The sequence below is a fragment of the Sturnira hondurensis genome, unplaced genomic scaffold (assembly GCF_014824575.4).
Source record: "Sturnira hondurensis isolate 20B ecotype Veracruz unplaced genomic scaffold, ASM1482457v3 Scaffold0022215, whole genome shotgun sequence".
In the NCBI taxonomy this organism is placed as follows: domain Eukaryota; kingdom Metazoa; phylum Chordata; class Mammalia; order Chiroptera; family Phyllostomidae; genus Sturnira; species Sturnira hondurensis.
In genome coordinates, this window is record NW_028094846.1 from 5,845,715 (window position 1) to 5,860,567 (window position 14,853).

The following is a 14,853-nucleotide window of genomic DNA, read 5'->3' on the forward strand; positions in this document are numbered from 1 at the left end:
TCTCTGCCACAACTACTCAAGTCTGCCTCTGTGGCAAGAAACCAGCCACAGACTGTGTACGCAAATGAGCACGAGTGTGTTTGAATCAAACTTTATTTACAAAAACAGACAAAAAGACATGGTAAGGTGCATTTGGCCTTCCAGGCTGTTGTTTGCCAACCCTGTCTTCTATGAAGAGAGGTTATGTTTGCTATCACTGAGGGAAGTATTTTTTTTTTTTTTGGTCCTAGNTGTACAATTTAGGCTTTGCAGGCCATACAGTCTCTGCCACAACTACTCAAGTCTGCCTCTGTGGCAAGAAACCAGCCACAGACTGTGTACGCAAATGAGCACGAGTGTGTTTGAATCAAACTTTATTTACAAAAACAGACAAAAAGACATAGTAAGGTGCATTTGGCCTCCCAGGCTGTTGTTTGCCAACCCTGTCTTCTATGAAGAGAGGTTACGTTTGCTATCACTGAGGGAAGCTTTTTTTTTTTTTGGTCCTAGAGCCTGCAGTATTGTAATTTATTGTGAAACCATGTAACCGAATATTTAAATATATCCACAACATCTATACCACAGTAATGTATAGTACATAATATACTAACATCTGAGGGAAGTATTTTATTATTGTTACGTTCCACAGCGGCATTAAAAGCCTTACACGTAATGACTAATGTCTGGTGTTAAACGCAATTAACTAGACAGACGGGGCTCCTGCCTTTCAAGGCATTAGTAATCTGAAACAAGAGCACAGACAAAACATTTATGGGTATCCCTGAAGGAGGAAGGGTCATGTAAACAAGGTGGCTATTGAAGGCTAAATGTGAAACTGAGTTCGGGCGGGTAGATTTGCCTAATGCTCTTGATTTACAAATAGCAGATAAGATCATAAAAAAGCACAAGGGCTCATCCAGGAACCAAAGTAAACAGGGGAACAACGCCCCAGATGACCTTCCCCTTTTCCGCGAGAGGCTAGGAGGGAGCATCTTTTTAAAAGGGGTCCTTTGACTAGGACGTCATAGTTCTCCACACAGATGGATTTGGCTCCTCACAATGGTAATTTCTTTGGTAAAATACATTAGTGTCTGATCATCCTCTGGGGTTAGGGGCCGTGTTATGGGTGCCATTGAATGACATCTGTGATCATCTCCTTTCTTTAACCTGCAACAATGAAAATCATTTCCCTTTCACCATAGGAATACTAATAAACATAGAAGAAAAATCAGTGGATCAATTTGTGTGCGTGTGCATGCATGTATGTATGGCTTGGTTTGAATCAAGTGATTGCTAACCTATTGCCTACAGGTGTAGAAATGATGAAGTAGTTGCTGTTGGATAGGGCAAGATTCCTTTCTATGTCTTTATATTCCTGAAAGATGGACATAATGAATCTTTGTAATATTTTTGGCTGCCCAGTATCTTGCCCTCTCCTCCTTATACTGTTTGGGAACTTTCCACAGGGGAATTTTTGTGGGTGGCAGGATCTCTTCTCCCACTACAGGGGCCCAAATGTCCAGCTGCTCACCTTCTGTCCTCTGCCCTGCCCCACAGTGAGCCCGGGGTGAGGGGGAAAGCAACCTGCGCTTCTTGGTAGACTGGATGCTCTTATGTGGGACTCTGAATCTGGACTGAGTTACACAGGAGTAAGTAGAAGTTGACCCACAGTGTCTGTGATACCCACAGTCTGGCGGGGCAATGGCAGCAGACCCTGGGGTGGTGTCCAGCACTCACTGGCAGTGGCCAGTTGAGGACCGATTTTACTCTGGTTCTGGCCATCTAGCCTCCCTCAATTCCCTTCCTTACCAGCAAACCACTGAGCCATTCAATGTTCTTCCAGGAAATCCCCTTTCTGCTTAAGATAGCCACTGAGATAGTTTAACCTATGAGGGGAAGGGTGCAGAAATCCAGGGACTGCAGAGGTAATCCATTTTCCCATTCTCATACAGTTGTCCTTCACTCAGTTTAATGGAGTTACCCATACTCTTTCTTCGTTTGGGCCCTGATTTTTATGACCCTCATTATTAGCGTCTCAGAAGTTGAGTTCATCTGTGTTCATTTTACTTAAACTGAAGGGCAGGTGTCCTAAATTTGGTTTCCTTTTGTTAACTAAGTTCACTGATTGTACCCAAATAATGAGCACCCCTCCCAAGCTTTTGATTTGAAATTGCTTCCTCATTCTGCCATAAATGTTTAGTGTCTGCATTAACAGCAAATACTGCACAGATTTCTCAAGGGAAAAGGATCCCTATTAACCTCTATTCAGCTAAAAATTATAAATGCCAAGTGCTTTTTATTTTTTTTCTTGAATTCCTTTTGCTAATAAGAATCGGCCTAATCAAGGGTTTCATTTGGGGCGTTCAAAGCTCTCCTTGCTAAAACAACTATTTCTTGATTTTAGGGAGCGGGAGGAAGGGAGAGACAGACAGACAGACAGACATCGATTTGATTTGCTGTTCCACTTATTTGTGCATTCATTGGTTGGTTCTCGTATGTGCCCTGCCCTGGGATCAAACCTGCAACCTTGGAGCAGGACGACGCTGTAATCAATGTAGCTACCCAGCCAGGGCAGGAAAAGGATTCTTTTAAAATTTTTTGCAAAAGTATTTCAGTTACCACAATGGGGGTGTTCATGGATGGCTCTTTTCTGCAGAGATTTGTAATCTTGTTTCTGCAACATTTAATCCAGCCTCAGATGTTCTCAAATGATGATACATATTCCCAAGCAGAACAAAATTCATTGGCATCTACTTTATTACAATCACAATAAATACTTAATAACCTGTTATGTGCCCGTCACTGTGCTGTGCCCATGCAGTAGTGGACGAGACAGGCAGATTATCTTCCTTGGGAGAGCTTCAAGTTAATTTAGCAGGGAAGATAGAACGCTTCAAAATAGTTGAAGAACCACAAGTTTGAAGGCCAAATACATGGCATAGTTAAAAGTGACAATTGACCTCGTCTGAGATGGAAGGAGGAGGCTTCCTCAAGAGCGATGTTTAAGCTGAAAGTTATAGGATGAGTAGGAATTAGCCAGGCAAAGAGAGCAAAGTGTTTCAGGTTAAGAGAAGAGCATGTGCAAATGCACTGAGGCAAGGAAGGACAAGGAACGTTTAAGGAACTAACAGAAATGCAGTTTGGCTGGAGATGGTACAGAGATTCAGAGAGATGCTAGCAGAGCTAGACTGGTAGGCATTGATACCCGGAGTAGAAACTTGGAACTTTATTGGAAGATAGGTTTACCAGATAAAATACAGGACATCAAATTAAATTTATATTTTAGGTAAACAACACCATTTTAGTACCAGTATGTCCCAAATATTACATCGAATATACTTACACTGAAAAAATTACCCGTTGCCTCTATAAAATTCTAATTTAACTGGGCATCCCGTATTTCTATTTGCTAAATCTGGCCACCCTGTTATAATAGCAGTGTGAGGTCTGAAAGGCTAAGAAGGGACATGATAAAATTTGCTTGTTGAAAAATTACTCCCTAATTAGAGAGTGGAAACTGTATTGGAGGCAGAGCAAAAGCACGTGAGACCTTGATCAGTCTCTTTCTTCAAAACTTCTCTTCCTTTGCCTTCTTACGACATCACACCTGGATTTTTTTCTCCTGTTTCTCTGCTCACTACTTCTCGGTCCTTTTTTTAACAGACCCACCTCTTTTGTTACATGTTAGTGTTCTAAGACCAGCCACCCACAAAGTCTGCAAGGATGTGGAGCAACAGGTTCTCTTGCATGTTGTTAGCGACACCGTGAAATGTTTTGGAAAGTGCATGGTGCTTTCTTTTGAAATCAAAACATCTGTGATCTAGCCAGCCCACTTGTGGGTGTTCAAAAGAACTGAAGCAGAGTACTGAGCATACATTTGCACACCCATGGTCACCGCAGTGTTGTTCATACAATAGACGAGAGGTGGAATCAACTGGAATGTCCATCTACTTATGATCGGGTAAAGAAAATGTAGTATATTCACACAATGGAATATTATTCAGCCTTAAAAAGAAAAACCCTGTCATATGCTGGAACCTGCATGAACCTACAGGACACTGTGCTCAGTGAAATAAGCCAGTCACAGAAGGACAAATACTGTATGACTCCACTTGTATGGGGTCTCTGGAGTAATCGGATTCATGGAAGCAGAGTGGGGTGGTGGTTGCCAGGGAGAGGAGAGGGGAAATTTGGGAGATGTTTAACAGGTATAGAATTTCAGTATTCCCAGATCTCTTACACAACAACGTGAATATAGTTAACGCCAATGAACTGAACACTTAAAAATGGTTAAGAAGGTAACTATTTTTACCACTACTTTAAAAATTAATTTTAAAAAGATGCTCTTTTGCAAGGATTCAAAAATCCTGTCTATACACGGGAGCTTTTGAAGATTATAAATTGGGTTTGCCTAGTCATGTGACCTCAAATAGAAGTCAGACATAGTAATTCAGAAATGCATATTTCATTTAGGGGTAGATTTCTGAGCCTGTAAACATCATTTCTCTTTTCAGATTTGGTTGGTATGCAGGAGGAGATTATATAATACTACTGTGTATATATACATACTATATATATAGTGTGGGTGTGCGTGTGTGTATAGTCACAAGTAACCCCTGAAGCATATTTATGTAAACATAATGGGTGGGGGTTCAGATCAGGCCTCTGCATGGCATGAGTTCTCTTGGCGTGGTGACCGTGTTGGATTATTCCAGTGGGGAGAGATCTGTTCTCTCTTCAGCTCTTGGGACTGTCTGCCATCCATTGTCTGCTGGCATCGCTCTCTTCTGGAGCAGAAAGGTGGGGAGAATGTGGTTGGTAGTCCCAGGGCTACTTCTTTACAGCTCATAGTGTAAAACCAAGGAAGCGCCCACTCTCAACCCCACTCCCAGCACAACGCACAGGCAAGCCCAGGAGGAAGGGATGGGCCCGAACGGTGGTGGCATATGCCCACACTTGTGGTGGTGAAAACCGAGACCTCGGTGAGTAGCTCCTCCAAGACCACGTGGAACCAGAAGAAGAGGGCTCTGCAGGTACATGTATGCTAAGTGCCTTTTAAAATCATGTGCTAAACACATTGTACCTTTTAGGTATGATGTATTTATTAGAACTTGTTCTGAGCCCTGGCTGGTGTAGCTCAGGGGATTGAGCACGGGCCTGCAAACCAGACAATCGCGGTTTGATTCCCAGTCAGGGCACATGCCTGGGTTGCAGGCCAGTTCCCAGCAGGGGACACATGAGAGGCAGCCATACATTGATATTTCTCTCCCTCTCTCCTTTCCTTCCCCTCTGAAGATAAATAAATAAAATCTTTAAAATAAAAAGAACTTGTTCTGAGATAATGCAATAAATGAAACCACAAATAGTAACAATAGCAACTAATATTAATTGAGTGCTTACCATGCGTCAGGCATTATTCGAAATGTACTGACTCGTTTAATTCTCACAACAGACTTATAAATAGGTTGTTATTATTGCTATCTCCATTTTATCAATGAGGACATGAAGGAAAGAGAAAGACCAAGTTGCTTGCCATGAGGTCACTCGTCAATAACAGTGGTAGAACTGGGGTCTGAGCCTTGACAGTCAGCCCTCGAATCCGGACCCTTGGGCTGTGCCGACAGAGAAAAGAAGGGATAAAACCTACCCAAAATGTTTGGATACGTATTTCCCAAGTATACCCAGTAGAAATTTTGGAACAAAACCACAAGATCAGTTTGGTTGTGAACCACCATAAAATACTGAAGACTCAGAAATATTTGTCGAAGATTGGAGTAAATTTTTAAAGAATTCCATCAGTGTTCAAAATCAGCGGTCCCCAACCTTTTTGGAACCAAGGACTTGCTCTGTGGAAGATGGTTTTTCCACGGATGGAGGAAGAGGGGAGGGGAATGGTTTCGGGACGATTCAAGCGTGTTACATTTATCGTGCACTTTATTTCTATTATTGTTACATTGTAACATGAAACGAAATAATTACATAACTCACCATAATGCAGAATCGGGGTGGGGGGAGCTGAGCTTGTTTTCCTGCCACTGGACAGTCCATTTGGGGGTGATGGCAGACAGTGGCACCCAGAGTGTGTTGCTTATGTCCAGTCTCCTCCTGCTCTCGTTTTGGCTGCCGTCACTGCAGAAACCCTGCTTCACAAAGACAGGATGTGGGAAATGGAAGCAGGCTTTTCAGTGTTTTTGTGGCAATCCCAGGATATTCTGCCTTGACTTTATTTTTTTTTATTTTTTATTTTCTCGCCTGCAACAAACTTTTATATTTTTCCTTCAAGGCTCCCCCAAATCTGCACATAGACAAGGCAATTAATCCTCCTGATAAAAATACCCCCGTCCACGCAGCCAAGGTCTCCACCAGATTCCACGGTGAGCATGCGGTGCGTCACGTTCTACTCCACGGGGGCATTTTCTTGTGAGCCTGCGGGGTTGTGATCTATTCTTTCTGGAAATATTAGCTTCTCACAAATGGCCTGCTTGATCAGTAAATACTGCGCTACTTCACGGGACTCTGTGAAGAAGAAAGGCAGAGCGTGCATTAATCGAGTTAGCAATTTTGATGTATGTTCTCGTAAGATGTAGGTCTTGTCAGCTTCTGGTAAAGTCTCATGCTTATTCATTCTGATAAGCACTCCATCAATCCTCAAAAAACAAAAAATGCAATAGCAAGAACAAGCAGGAAGGCATTACTATAGTTTTCACATTTAGCCTTAAAACTCCGTGATCGTGAAGTTCATCCTCGAACAGGAGAATTTCTTCGAAAAACTTAGTCTGTTCTCTGGCTTTCCGTTTCTCTGTATTTACATGATGTGTTGTAGGCACGACCTTTCACTTGATTGGTCATGATTCTCCATGAAATGGTCCCTTATAATCTGTTGTATAGGTCCAGTCGTATGGTTTAACCACCTCCTTGGCGTTCACCCTCGGTCCTGCTTTCCTGCCGCTCTTCCGCACAGGCTACTTTCAGCATTCCTTGGTAGCTGTTTACACATCTCAAAGCATCTGTGGCATTGAACTTGATCCCAAAGCCAGAACAATGCTGATTCTTAAAAGTCTCCAAATATCATTTTGGGGAGAGATGGCATGTGCAACCCATCAGCTAAGTTCTCTGTCAACTTCATGATGTGGGTCTTGGTGGCTGTCAGCTTCCAGGGCCTAAAGGAGAAGTCCTGGTGGATGCTCTGGAAGCCAAGGACCATTATGGCCAAGGTGGGCCCACAAGGGGGCCCAGCTGGAGGGGCTGGAGCGGCCTTGGCAGTGGACCTGGGCTGCTCAGCACCTGCTGTGCAGCCTGGTTTCTAGTAGATCATGGACCATCACTGGTCCGTGGCCAGGAGGTTGGGGATCCCTGTTCTAAATGATCCAAGGAATGTATTGGGTAACAATATATTTCAATCTCCTAGGGGCATGTTCATGAAAAAGCATGTCATGCACGTCCTTGGGTATTGATGGAGAGCTTACTTGTATTACAAACAACTTCACCCTTTGAAGGATTGAAGACAATCTCTTGGTACAGCTGAGAGCCAGCATCAGGCCGACCTTTGATTAAGTCAGAATCTCGGGTTCAAAAGCCGATGACAGAGCGTGTCTTGGGATCCAGTGACATCTCTGAAGACCTTTCTTCCCTGGGGTTTGTGGGATATCTCTCATCTTCCTTTCTTCTTCAGAGGGGCCACCATCCCACCGAGGTTTCACCTCCCAAGACTGGGACCTCCGGAAAAAAGCCCAGGGGCCCTTTTTGTTTTTAAGGAATCACTGTCAATTGCTGTGGGGAAACAAATTTGTGGTCAAAAGAAACTGGCAAAAATGGGGAAGTAGCAGTAGTTGCAAACTTTCAACAGGTTCTTTACATTATTCCTCGTATTTTACCCAAATGAGTCAGCAAACTGGGGTTCAATTAATTTCAGTATAGACCTCTCTGAAACTTGCCTTTTGCATGGTTATTATTTATGAGGACTTATATGCCAGGCCTTGTCTGAAGTGTTTTACAGATGTTAGCGTCTCAGGACACCCTTGTGAGGTGGGTGCGGTTAGAAACTTAGGCACACAACGGTCAGCTGCGGGCTCAGAGCAACTTTGTAAATTGCCAGGGTCCAGGCTCAGCACGTCTCAAGGTCTCCAAAGGATGGACAGCACAGGTGACGAATGAAGAGTCAGACACCCGATTGGAAGCCGGAGAACAGCCAGGCTCTGTGGGTCTGACTGAACTCTCCAAGTCTGATTTAAGCTTTATTTTTACAGAGATTGTTATACAACATTAGAGGATGAGGTATATGGCATGATCAGTTAAGCAGAAAAAATCAATACAGAGGTAACTAGGAAAAGTACAGGAAATTCTATAGCTGCAGTTATGTTAAACAAAGGTTATTTTGACCAGGAGAGCCATTAATCAGACAATTAGAAATAGTTGTATGTACAGAGTTTTAAATGTCTTAATATTTATTAAAGTTCTTAGAATTTGGCATGGGGCGAAAAGATACGCTAGAGTGAACAGTGGTTATAGGAAATTTATTATAAGGCCTTTGTGATGTCCAACTTAGCAATATATCTTTCTGTCTAAAATATTTCTTTATGTACTATGAACTCTAACTCCTTGGTAATTGTTTCTGGGTGCTTAGTTTGTAATAGTTAACCAGCTTCTCCTGCTTCTTTACCTGTCTGATCCCATTAATACATATTCTTGTCCGACGTAGAGGAGGGGCTGTTACTCCATCAACTTTTAGATATTCAGGGGCTACTTCATTAGGGGGGGACTTTGTTCTATGGCCAAGAAATCATTTTGTGTAACTTCATTGGAATTACGCCAATCATTGGGCCTGAAATGCAGGTGTCTAAAAATCCCACCACCTATTAATTGCAAAGACAGACATGCGAGGAGACACAGACAGGAAATCCAGCTACAGTTGCCTCTGCTGTGCAGATGCATCTCCTCCGCCCCGACTGTGTCGAGGGACGGGTGTTAGTAGGCTCCCGACAGTAAATAACATAGTCGGGCTTCAAACTGAGGCTTCCCGGCTCTAACGTCCCCTCTCTTGACCCCTGCCCTCTATGGCTCCTCTGGCAGAGCCCAAATTGGAACAGCTGGTCTGACAAGCAGACATGGGTGGCAGTCTCGGGGACGGAGCTGGGAATGTGGCTTAGGAATTCTGCTCTGGCTGGCCCTCTTTGGCAGAGGACTTGGAAGGATCGCTACTGTTCCTCAGCTTTTTTTTTTTTTAATCAACTGGACTTTCTCAATTACTTAAAAGATAAGGAGTGTCTTCAAGACAATCCGCACTGACCAAAGTCATAGGACACTAGTACCAGCCATAATGTTATGTGATCTCTTCCGTGCCAGTGTCTGGAAACTCTTCTCCTCCACCTGGGACTCTCTCTTCCAGGTATCAGGGATCCTGGAAAACCGAAAAGTTCATTAGTGAGAATAGAATTGTAGCAAGAAAAGCCAAACAACTTGCCAGTACTATGTCCCTTAGGCTCTGGAAGTGGCTGATGAAACATTTCTCTCCTACCACGCTGATAGTTCTTCCCGGATACAATGTCTTTCTCCACCAGTCAGGGGCTGGATGGGCATGTCTAGTATTTGTCTTGGCAGCTCTTTAGACATTAGAAACCAGAACTCGTGCCCACATTCGTGCAACAGAGGTGGAATGTAAGTGGCAGAGGTGGCATTCTCGTTTGGCTCTGATTCCAAAGTCAGTGCGCCTCGTAGGACCGCACCACCCTGGTTTAAAAGGGAGGCCACCACAGAGCACACTTAGGACCAGCCAAGCAGACAGACGCTTGGTATGCTCCTTCTAAGTGCTTCACTCTGTCACATGCAAAATGGTATCCAGACCAATCCTTGCCCCCAGGGAGGTTACAGCTGAGTCGTGTAGGTAAGACCAACAAACATGAAAGTCCATGGTACAAACTCTAGGTGCCCAGACTCCAAAAAGATCAGAAAAGAGAAAGATGACTGTGAGCGGCATGGTCAGGGAAGGCTTTAACGTGGATCAGAAGCGTCAAGAGCGGGTTAAATCTCGATTGGTTGGGGGGAAGGATACTGCATCCCGAAGGTTCAAAGACCACGAAGGAGAGATCACCCCAAGGAGGACGAAGGGACTGAATGGACTGCCTGCAGGGCAGGCGGAGCGGGGGGGGGCTGATAATAACAGGCCTTCGGAGCAGGAAGACAGTTGCGATGTGATGAGTTCGGTATGAAGGTGAGAACGCTCCAGGGAGAACCGCCAGGGAGCTATTGAGTGAAGTAACCCAGATCTGAGACGCTGAGGGACCCAATGGGGTGAGACAGAGGGGAATGGACAGGAGGAACTGATACTTATGAGGAAATGCTACTGGGCCCCCAGTGTCAGTGGCAGTGCAATGGAAGGACTGGTTCAAAACAATGCTCAGGTTTTTTCTGTGTCTACTGATGTTTACCCAGTTTTCCCTCCCTTCCTTCCTTTGAACTGTTTCCCCCCAACCACGAGTAAAACTATGAGGACTGAGATAAGATCAAATATTTCTGATCTCTTTTGGCCAGTTTAAAATTGTTTATCTCAATGGGAAAAGTATGTCAAGAATGAAGGATCTTCATTATTGCTGTTAGGCTATCTCCTTTGAACACTGTGTGCTTTTTCTTTCCTTTTTCTTGTCTTTCTTTGTTGCTTTTTTTCTTTTTCGTAGCAGCTATCCAAAAGCAAAAGGCTATATTTCCTTAGTCTACAACACAATCATTGTCCACTTCCTTTTTTTGTCAGTGACATGTTCCCCAGGAAAATCTCTGGAGTTTCATTATGTTCCTCCAAATAGTGTTTGACGCCTCTGCAAACACTAATAAAAATAACTCGAAGTTACTACTCAACCTTTCATTCAAAAAGATCCCAACATTCTTTACATTGTGCACCAATGTTTCATTATGTAGACACATTGCATTTCCTTAGAGCCTTTATCTGGGAATCATAAAGTGCAAGCAAACGTTAATTAATTCTTACAACAACTTTGTGAACTATAATTTTTATGTGTGTATAGTGGATGAGTCACCCAGAGGACCAGCAAAACACAGCCTTTGTGGGAAAGACTAGGCTGGGCACAACTTCACATATAAACAAACCGGCCGAATCGTTTAGAGCAGGAAAAACAACCTAATTTTTTTTATTTAACGAAAACCACGAATGGAGTTTCCTTATGAGGATAATTATCCAAATAATGACTTATCTAGGTTTCCACCGGCAACACTTGGACTTTTGCAATAAACAATGTGAGAGAAAAAAGGGGGAAGTGTTTAAATCTATTAATAGCAACACGCTCAATCTTATTGTCTCTCCCAAAACAAGTGCTTAGGCAACAAAACAGTCCTGGTCATGAACTGAGTTTTGATTTAGGGTCAATGCAGAGAGTGTGGCACAAGCTGACTCATCGACGCTTTGCTTCCAACCTAGATTTACCTGGAGAGTCTCTCCTTCCGGTGCCTAGCAGGTGGAGGATGATTTAGCTGGCCAAAGATGAAATCTCCATTATTGTCAAGCAGTGTGCTCTTTATTAATGCAAACAAAAATGGAATTTATCATGGAAAATATTTACAAGAAAATGGACTCTTTCTTTTTCTAACCTGACCCCAGGAACAAGAGAGGAGCTATAACGACACGTGCTTTCTTTGCTCAGGAAAACTGAGTTAACACATTTTCCTTTATTGGGAGCCCATCTTTATTCTACCTTGTTAGTACAGAACATTTCAAATATGTACAAAGTGGACAGAGTGATATAATAAACACCCCACGTACCTACCACTTAACTAACAATCATCACCGTGGCTCCTCCTGAACACTGTTAGCACCATGAGCAAACACTTTGCAGAAAGTCCCAGGCCTTTGGTTTGGCAACAGCACAGCTGTCTCAGAGGGTCTCGTGCAATCCTGAAAACCAAACTTTAATTCATTTTACCTGACTTTGTAAAATAAACACACACGCATGGCATTCGGTGAACTCATGGAAAGAAGAGAAAAATATGTCACAGAATTAAACAGCGGAATCTCTGAGCCCTAAATAGTAATGTTACCTGCCATTTATGAAGTTAAGTGCCAGGCACTTTACTAGGGATTCACCCTTTCTACTGACCTCTGATTGTTATTAACAGTGTGATATGCTAAGCGTTAGTATCCCTGTGTTAAAGGTGTAGAAACTGGAGAAGTTAAGTAGCTCACGGTCATAAAGCTAGTAGACAGTGGGGTTTGTGCTAGGCGTTACCTGATTCTGAAGCCCGCACCCTGCTTGACACACTGTTGTCAAAGGACCTACTAAAGCTCAGTTCTAAAGGCACAGGTTCCTAATGTTACAAAAGGAAGAAAAGTGGTAAAAATTCCAGTCTGGGGGCGGACGGGTGGGGGGTTAGAAACCCATAAGAATTGTTAAAGTTTTAGCACCAAAGCTAAGGAATGAGAATTAATCATCTACCTTGAATTTGCTTCATTGAAAAGAACCTACCTAGATTTCTTAACAGGGCCAAATAAATATCATTTGCTCACCATTGCAATAATTTCAAAATTTAAAAAAATTTCTGTGTATGGCCCTGGCTGGTGTAGCTCAGTGGATTGAGCGCGGGCCGGCGAACCACACGATTGCGGTTCGATTCCCAGTCAGGGCACATGCCTGGGTTGCAGGCCAGTCCCCAGCGGGGGACTCACGAGAGGCAACCATACATTGATATTTCTCTCCTTCCCTTTCCCTCTAAAGATAAATAAATAAAATATTTTTAAAAATTTCTGTGCATGTATTTATATTTTTAAATTAAATGTATTGGGGTGGCACTGATGAATAAAATTATATAGGGTTCAAGGGTACAATTCTATGATGCATCATCTATTTATTGCAATGTGTGCTCACCACCCAAAGTCAAATCATCTTCTGTCACCGTATGTTTGGTCCCCTTTATATTCTACTACCCCCAAGCCAGCCCCCTTCTCTCTGGTAACCACCATTCTGTTATCTGTGTCTATGAGTTTTTGTTTGTTTTTCTTATTGTTAATTTGTTGCTTTCAGTTTTATATCCCACACAGGAGTAAAATCATATGGTAAAGGCCATATGATTTTAAAAACTCTGATTTATTTTGCTTAGCTTGACATTCTCAAGACTCATCCATATTATAGCAAATAAAATAAGTTTCATAGCCATAATTGCATAGCAAGGCATGCTTTAACCCTGCCCACTACCATCCAGCTAGGTTAGACCAGAAGCTGTGCAAAATAAATCATCATTAATGTATTCCCTAAATCTATTAAAAGCTCGTGCCATTCCAGTGCAGTGCATTAAACTTGAATTTTATTGGCTCAGTCACCCTCGCCTTTTCTAATATATTGATTGTTATATTGATTGTCAAAATGTAAGTTGGGTTTTTGTTTGGCATATTTTTCCTTTTTTTTTTTTTAAGATTGTGTTTATTTATCTTTAGTGAGAGGGGAAGGGAAGGAGAAAGAGAGGGAGTGAAACGTTGACATGAGAGAGAAACATTGATTGGTTGCCCGTGGCACACGCCCCAACCAGGAAAGGAACCTGCACCCCAGGCATGTGCACTGACTGGAATCAAACTGGTGGGTGACCTTTCACCCTGAGGAACAACGTCCAATCACCAGAGCCACACCACCCAAGGCTGGCATATTTCTCATGATGAAGGATCTTTGATCACTTTCTGTTCAGCTTCTGTTGCTCAGTACTTTATTATTTTTATTATTGACTGTATTGGAATGACATTGGTTAGTAAAATTATCGAGGTTTTAGGTGCTCAGTACTTTTAAAAATATTTTATTAGAAAAAATGTTTTATTGAAAACTAATATCAGTCTTCATTGAAAATTTAATCAAAATATTTACTACATACACATAATTTTAAAAATAGCAGAGAACACCAGATCAGTAAAAGATGAAGAGCAGTTTCTAGCCCACCCCCCGCAGACTGTCTCTGAATGATGGCCTCAGAAACAATAATTTTTTCTTTTATATCATTTTTGCTCTTTCTCTGCGTGTATGTGTATGTGTCTACATTTTGTCTATTTCCATATTCCTAGATGGTATCTTACAGAGCTGCTTTTTGATCTACCACTTTTGCATAGTATTTATTGACTTTATTGGTATGGTATATGATAGCAAATCAGATGTTGGCCGAGCACCTGATCCATGCCAGACTCGGCTTTTCGCACTTAGCGTTCCAGAGGCGACAGCAGAGACAAATCCCCGACTTTGCGGAATTTACAGTCGAGTGGATTAAATCTTTTTAATTTCTCCCCCCACTTACCACACTTCTAAAATAATTCTATCATAATGGTCAGCTCAATTAATCTGTGTTTATGTCTATGTAAATATTGTTCGATTCAGTACTCCAAACTGTCCTATGATAGCATTTCTTTTTTGTTTTTTTGCAACTCTAGAGTACATTTAAAATAAAATTGAAATGAAAAATAAAAGGATTTAAAATATTTTTACAGCGGCTCAAATAGATTCCCAATCTGCCAGTTTTCCCCCAGTGCTCACATGTAACAGAAAAACTACCAGTTTTCTCATTTCCTAGAGACTCACACGCGGAAGCCGCTTTCCTGTTTCTGTCTGTATTGATTGTTCGCTGGGCCAGCTTCTCTGTGCTGTTTCCTCGATTCTGCGTGTCCTCTGTTTTGATCTGCATCCACTTTTGGTTAGAGAACATCCTAAGTAAAATCCTAAAAAGGGTGAGCAGAGAACAGATTTTCTGGGTCCTTGAAGAAATGAAAAAATTTGTTTATCTCCTGGTTTGAAAGATATTTTCTTCTCAGAATTCTGAAAGCATTGCTTTATTCTTTTCTAGCATTCAGAATCGATAACAGAATTGTCATGCCATTTTCTTTCTTGCTCCTTGGAATGGGAC

The 14,853-nt window shown here is 42.3% G+C and overlaps 1 pseudogene; it reads right to left on the reverse strand.

The window, feature by feature from the left end:
- Positions 1-6,254: 6,254 nt before the first annotated feature.
- LOC118979136 (TIP41-like protein) lies at positions 6,255-7,120 on the reverse strand (annotated as a pseudogene).
- Positions 7,121-14,853: the final 7,733 nt, after the last annotated feature.